This window comes from Gordionus sp. m RMFG-2023, chromosome 1, assembly GCF_954871325.1.
Source record: "Gordionus sp. m RMFG-2023 chromosome 1, tfGorSpeb1-WG-v2, whole genome shotgun sequence".
Classification (NCBI taxonomy): Eukaryota; Metazoa; Nematomorpha; class Gordioida; order Chordodea; family Parachordodidae; genus Gordionus; species Gordionus sp. m RMFG-2023.
Window position 1 is genome coordinate 13055210 of NC_088775.1, and position 8250 is coordinate 13063459.

The 8250-nt window shown below is 26.6% G+C and overlaps 1 protein-coding gene across 1 annotated transcript in view; it reads right to left on the minus strand.

The window, feature by feature from the left end:
- LOC135922575 (terminal nucleotidyltransferase 5C-like) overlaps positions 1-6723 on the minus strand; it is a 32678-nt gene extending 25955 nt beyond the window's left edge. The window contains exon 1 of the mRNA XM_065456975.1: positions 6572-6723. The gene's annotated coding sequence lies outside the window, so the exon portion shown is untranslated. The remainder of the gene's footprint in view (positions 1-6571) is intronic.
- Between the last annotated feature and the right edge of the window lie 1527 nt (positions 6724-8250).

Consider the following 8250-nt stretch of genomic DNA (forward strand, 5'->3'; position numbering starts at 1 on the left):
GTAAAAATAAAGAAGTCAACATAAAGATTGCTTGGAGAAACCAGCATAATTTACTGAAATCAAAAAGTTTCAATATCGAGATACATTCCCCATTTTTATCGATACACAAAAAAATGATAAATAACCCTCAGAAAATTATATTAACTTCTTTTAGACTTTCTAAGTAAGCCATGGAATTAAATAAAAATTGTACTAATTTCTAAACCGATGAAAAAGAAAGGAAGGTGTTAAATAAATTTTTTCTTAATAAACAGTTACATAAATTTTTCCATTTAAAATAAACAGTTACATAGTTACATAATATATTTTTTTGTTTCGCATTTTAATTCAAATTAATATTCTTAGAAAGAAAATTAGCAGTAGAGTCTAAATTGAAGTCAGAAAATTTCACAAAGCTAGATTTCAATTATATCTTAAATTTTATATTTATATTAGTATAATAAAGTGCAACTGTAACTGATTATATTATATATTAATCAAATATACAATTTATCAAAATAAATACAAAAAGAACATTAAGGTATCCCTTTCCTTGACCCGCTATTTAAGGAATTCGAATAAGAATTCTAAAATGAATTCTAAAAATAAATATTATTCTTATATGCCTAATTTTTTTTAAAATATGATAGGAATTTAATTAAGAAAGATTTTATATTAATTCAATCTTATGAGACGTTTCAGTGTCCAAAAAATTAAATAATATGTTAGCCGTTTTACAACGCTGCCTAAGAGTCAATACTAACTAAATTTTTTATATTATTACAGAAAAAGACAAATTATCAGATCCTTGATACATGGTTCATAAACCGCTTTGAAAAAAAAACGTTCTGTTTGAAAATGGCCCAATCTATATATACTTACTTGAAATCAGGGCCGAAACTATGAGGCTGGGACCTCTGGGCGCCTGACCACTCTAAATAAGTTTTTGCTCTCTCTCTCCTCCAAATTTTTCAAAAATCAATATAGCATATCAAAATTGAAATATAAATTTGGTTTTAATATTCGTCATTTGTTTTATACGTACTACTAAAAAAAATTTTAATTGAATGTAAATGGTATAAAAATTCATTTTTCGCGTTTTTTTTGCCAGAATGTATTCCAACATATGTAGAAACTAAGACAAATTTATTGCATATGACTAGGGCTGTGCCTATATTTAAATCAGAGACTGTAAGCCCAACCCCGGCACACGGGTGGGTCGTATTCTAATTTTTTAAATATACTTGGACCGGGTCTAACAATTTTAAGACCGAGTATTTTAACTAGCCATTATTAGCTCTAATTTAAAAAGAAATTAATAAATTTTTAAAAAATCAGGGTGGGGCCGTGTTAATGGTACCTCTGCAGGTCTCTGATTTAAATATCAAATCGACCGATATTTTATATTGTCATTGGTTATAATATATGTATGATTATATATATAATTCAAAATAATATAAATATGAAAGATAGTTTTTTTTTTGAATAGAAAATAATAATTTTTTATGAAAATGATTTAAAAGATGGTAAATAAAATCTGTTTAAATATCGAATTGGTATCGGTTATCGGATTGGATAGGTAAAAATGTTGTGGATCTGCAAATATTTTTATTGTTTAGAAAAGGAATCGGAAAAAAAAGATTTATAAGCGAGATTTGATATTCTAATTGGTACAAAAATGATAAATGATATCAATATTAAACTACGATCTTTTCCATATAAAAATTTACTAATCTAACCTTTCCATCGCATAATTAATTTTTTTTTTCAAACTATCATTTAAATCGCAAATGATGTAAATATTAATAAAATTAACATAACATTGGCGCTGGGTTTACCATTTTATTTCTTATTGAGATCTTTATAATAAGCGAGAGTTTTTAATACAACTTTTTTTTTTACTCGAAAAATTTAATCAAATTTATTTTTTGATATATGACCCCGGTGTAGGATTATAAATATTGTCAGAATTATAGTGCTTACAAATTGAAGCGGTTTCGTTTTGCGTTTCATTTTAAATGGTAAACGTACAGATTGTAAAAGCTTTTTACATGTTTGCTTAGTATTAAGCGGCTCGATTTGCGATTTTTTAAAACAGCTAACTTAATATTTTAGAAGAATATTACGCAAACCTCAAGATTTTGGTCATAGATGGCAGAAAGGTTTGGACATCTATTAGCGAAATCTTGTAATTTGGGCGATATTTTTCTGACTAAAATATTGAGTTGGCCTTTTTTAAAATCGGCTAAAATAGAACCGTTTGACAAAAAATCGTGGGTTAATGCAAAATAGTTTTTCAATTTTTTTAAAAATGAAATGCCACTACGCCTAAACGTTTCCGCTCAATTTGTAAGTACTCTCAGATGGGAGATCATATTTTCCGATTTCCTCATTTATCCTCTAAGTCTCTGCAGTATTTAAGACCCGGCCTGGAAAGAGCCTAAAAATAATAATCATATAATGAAAGGGTTTAATGTATTCATTTACTGTTTTCATATATTAAATTTCCCTTTAAAACACCTTGCAAAATTTTTAACAAAATTTCAAAAATATTTTAAAAAACCTAGATGGGCCAAAAAATATTATTAGGCAGGTGGTTGGAAATGATTTATTTTTTTTCAAATATTGACCGAGCCAGAAATTTTGAAATTTTATATGGACCAGCGTCTGAAATTCTCAATTTATTTTTAAAGCTTGAAATTAGGCTAATTCATATCTCTTTTTTGTTTCATAAATTTTTTTATTACGGACCCACAACTTGTATAAAACTATTTTATAAGACCTGACCCAGTAAAAAATTTATTGGCCTGGCCGAATGAACTTTTCAAAAATTCTCATGAGAATGTATGGGAATAGTCCTGTTACTTATTAATTCTTGAAACAATCATTGCTTAATGATCGGCTATTACGATTAGGGGGTCTGCAATGCCCGGCCCATCTTAAAGAAAATTTATTTGGGCCGGGGTGGGTAAAAAAATTATGCGTTGGACTATTCATGAATTCTGAAAAAGTGTAGTGTTTTAATACGTACTCTCGTGATTAAATAATTTCTATATTATTATTATTATTACATTCAAAATCTGTAATGATTTTTTTTTTGATCATTGATTTTTTAGGTTTTACTTTATTTTAGAATTTTACAAGGCAGATTTTTTAAAATTTATTTCAATCTATTCAATATATCAGATACCAGAAAAGAATTAATATTTAGTGCTGTTAATAATCCCGATTTGGGTGGATTTTTAAACGGCCGATTAAGATTAGCCAAAATATTATGTAAGCCTCGAGATTTGGCAAATAGAGATCTAAACTCTTCTGTCATCTATGAACAAATCTTCAGGTTTACAAAATGTTATTTTGGCTAATCTTAATCGAGCCGTTTTTAAAAATTGACCCAAATCGGGATTTTTCAACAACTTTGAAGATTTGTTTAAATATTTGAAAATTTTTTTTCAAACTTTGATTATAACAAGAGAAGCACCAATACATTTTTTTTCTTTATAATTTTTTTCGCCGATATCGATTGAAAGTATGACTAAATAACAACTAAAAAAAGGTATCGACCGAACCCGATATGAGTATAGGTTAACCGAGAAATATTTTTTTAAAATAAAATAAAGTATAAGAATTTTTGGCATCAAATCCAAACGCTAAAAAAAATACGTTTTTTATCTTTGAGCGCGCAATAAAATGTTTTTTTAATAAATTTTTTCGCCTGTGATAAAAACTAATGACGTTACTAACAAAACGTCATAAACGTGTATTGAGTAGAGTCCCGTTTCGGACCTCTTTTATATCGGGTCCGGTCTGAAGGCCCGTTGTCCGAGTTATTATTATCAGAGACTTTGGATGAAGTAAGATAGGAAAAAAACAAAATAACTTAAAATTTGGGGAAGCTCGAATCCGACAGGCTAATAAATATTTTTTTGTCCTATATGAGTCTATTTCAAGTCGGACAGGTACGCAAGATTCTATGCGCATTTACATTGAATTCGTTGTTTCAATCACCTATTAAATAATTTAAAGCCCTTGCATGAACCAATTCGTTAGATTAAGAATTTATTTCGCCATATCGAACTCGAATCTCAATATTTGAAAATTATTTAGTTTTCCCTAAAGTTTTCATGAATATTATTTATTTTCCTTTCAAGCGCTTAAATTATTTTCCACTTTCATTGACAATATTCGTACTTTGACAATAGTCCATTAAAAAATTTAATAATTTTCAGATCGGAGTCGAACCGGGGGACCTATTCCGAAAATAAATTCGGATCTAGATCTTTGAAAAAAAATACTACAATTAGATTGGTCGGAATAATATATTCTCGTATCGAGTCGGACCTAAAAAAAAAGGTTCTATAGTTGAACACCTATATAAGTTGAGAGCAATCAGGGGTGATACTGATAAATATAAATAGATTTTGATATTGAAGGACCGATATAAAAGGGAGGCACCATTAGATTTAAGAAAAAATATGGTCAGAGATAGTAACCTTAGGATGCTCCATTCGTATTAAATAATCTATCATCATTAAAGTATTGCTACTTATACTATATAACAAATAAAAGTATATTTCTCTAAATAATAATTTTACGCATACAAAATCGTAGCCAGGGGGAAAGAAAGGAGGTAAAAATTTTTTATATATATTTATAAATTTTAACAACACATTAAAAAGTTATATTATATCAAATATAATATTATAACAAAACTATTTATTTTTTTAAAGGTAGGATAAATTTAGGAGGACCAAAAAAGATCCTTGTTTATATCAAAAAAAACGATCATTAATCATAAACTAAGCGTTTTGATATAATAAAGCTGCTTATTTTTTTAAAAAACCTATTTATTTGCTAAGAGTAAAACCATAAAATGGAAGCGTAGTTTTATTTTCAGAGAAGAAGTGAGATTAACTCACGGCCAAATCGTGAGATTTAGCAACTTGACCAAAAATAAAACTTATTCGCGAGCCCTTCATTTGTTGGTCAAGGTAAGGTTAATCAGTTTGATATAAACATGGGAAATGATTAATGTATTTATTTTATGATTGGTCAAAATTTAATTTATGTGATTTCAATCCAAGACCACAACCTATCAATATAGTTAGAAAAACGTATTCTTTCTAAATATAAATAAGTCACTTTAATAAACTTAATTAACCAAGCCAAGCCAATACATAAGTAAACAAAAATAACCTTCGTAAATATTAAATATACAAAATGAAAAATCTTTAATTTGGAATTATCTTTATCGTAAAGTAAATAACGCTCAATAATCGGAAACCTCTAAAAATGGCATAACTTTAAAAACCTGGGTCTGGCCGGGTCAATTTTAAAAAATTTAGCTTATAATTTATAAAAATATTTAATTGAAAAGATTATATTTAATAATTCTAGATGATCATATTTTTCAAATTCCCCTTTGAAACAATTTGTTAAAAGTTCAAAATCGCAATTTTTAAGAATTCTGGGCCGAGCAAAAAATACACAAATCGAGGGTACGGGATTATCAAATTTTTTTTCCCAAACCCACCCTGAAATAATGACCTCTGCAAGTAATGTTTTTAAATGGCTTTATTTGAGCCGATTTAAAAACGATTAGATCAATTTAGCCAGAAAAATATTGCCTAAGCCTCGAGATTCCGCTAATAGATGTCCCCAAACCTTTGTATCATCTACGAGCAAAATCTTCAGGCTTGGATAATATTTTTCTGAATAAAATATTAAGTTAACCATTTATTAAAAATCGGCTCAAATAGAGTTATTTAACGACAATATCTGCAAATTATTTGTCAAATAATTTAATAATCAAAAGTTATTAAATAATAAAGAGTGTAAAATAATAAAAATCTTAAAAATTAAATAGTTGCCATTTAGTATATTTGCACGTCACTAGGGTGTGCTAATTGGGTGCTCGATTTCGAAAAATATTAGAAGAGCAGAGTTTTTTTGCAAATTGTTTCAAAGGGAAATTAACAAAAATTTTAGGTTAAACCCGCATACCCGAGATTTAATCCGAGCCTGGAATAGAGATCTACAAGAGCGATGTTTTAGTTCGCTAAAAAATTTAAACATTGGGCGGGCGGGCGAACGTTTAACCTTTTAAAAGAAATTTTTAAAACAATAAATGGAAGGGCAGCTGGTGTTCCCGGGTGTTTACTAAAAAAAATATCAACCGTCTAATTTGAACGTTAAAATATTTAAGCTCAATTACAAAAAAATTATGAATGAAAATCGATTTACTTTACGTTTATTTATTGCGAAGAAAATAGTAAAAAAAATAACACCTACTCATTGACGTCAAACATATTTTATAAAAAACATTAATTGGTGTAATAAAAAATTTGATAAGATTGATTGAATTATTTTTAAAAAAAAAATTCCAATTTGGATCATGCTAAAAAAAATTTTTGCTGATACTTTTCTAATTTGAGCATCCGGTAAATTTGTGATCAAATTTGTAATATTTTTTCCATAAATTTCTAATTAGCAAAAATAAAAAATTGAAACTCGTACTTCACTATAAATAGATAGGAAATAATTTACAGAAAAATATTTATACATTACAAAAAAAAAAATTTAATTTTTTTACCTGTATAATTTATATTTTTGGTTTTAAATTAGCAAGGAATTCTCATATAGAAATTTTTTTTTAAATATATTTGAATTTTTTAAGGAATACCTGAAAGAAATATTAAATATAGATATTATTAATTTATTTTAAAATAAAATATTCTTAAAACTTTTATAATTTTTTTTTAAAAAAAATAAGATATTAATTTATAAGCAACAAAATCTGTTTTTTTTTGTAAGAAAAAGAATTATAATAGAAGAGAATAAAAACAAAAATATAATAAAAAAAAATACCAAAAATAAAATTATATATATATATATGAAAAAATTTTATTTAAAAATTTATTTATTTCTTAATTTTGTTTATTTTATATAATATATTTTTTTTACTATATATTTGTCATTTATTTATTTATTTAAACATTTTAAAATAGAAGATTTAATTTAACCAAATAAAGGGGGGAAATATTGATTGATTTGTGAACCACCTCAGGGCTAAGAACTAAGCAAGAGTGTTATATCTATGCTCAAATTAAAGGGTCGAATTAGACAAGGTTTTACAGGAAAAAATATTTTTTGTTGTTTTTTTTCGTTTGCACATTGTAAATGCTAAAATTTTCGTTTATATTTTATTTTTTTTGTATGTTATATTTTATTTTTACATTTACATGCTAAACAGGGAGGTATTTTTTATAAATAGCTTCTTTCATTTTTTTTATAAATAAAGAAATTAGAAGATTTGTTAAGAAATGATGAATGAGGATTTTGGATTGGATTAATTATTTAATCCCATCCGTAAACATGAAGCATATCTTGTTTTTTTAAAACCAAATTTGTTTACACGTCTTACAAATGAAAGGATTAAAGATTGGTTATTTTATTTTAGTTATACTCCCAAAGAGTTTATATATATTTTTTTTGGCAGATAAGATATTTTATTAACCAATTTTAACCCTGCACTAATAATACTAAATATATCATAAATAGAAGCAATTGAATTAGACAAAATTTCAATTGTATAATCATAAAACTATCAATGAATACAATTATAATGTATGATAAAATTTAATTAGAAAAATCGCATTCATAGCAGCACGATGGTACTTGATTTATTCTACAAATGACCTATTTGCAATATCCGCAAATGCTTGCTATGCCTCAAATTTGACGAAGTATAACATGATGAGTCAAAAGTTAGAAAATTGAAAGAAAAAAAGATTCCTACAAAGGGAAGAGATGATAAAGGATGTTTCTAAAACTACATCACAAATCCAGAACTTCATTTATTATTTTAATTGTTTCTAACATTTTTTTATAAAAAAAAACTATTAATCTCAGTAGATATCTGGACCTGCAGGCAGGGTTGCCAGATATTCTTCACTTGAAAACGTGAGTTTTTCTTTTATAATAATTAATGGGGGACTTCGCCCCCATACCCCCCCCCCCCAATTTGTAATTGATGTAGCATACTCATTTAGGTTAATATATTATATTTAATATAACAAGATTTTAAAATCAATGAAAATTCTTTATTGATTTACTAATAACAATTATGATATATAATTTTCTGATGTTTATAAATATAGCATAATATTAATTATTATATTTTATGGATGATTTTAAAAGAGGCAATAAAGATTTCCCATCGGCACTGTTGAGATAGGCTGAAAACTCTTGGCATGAATAGTTATATTTAAC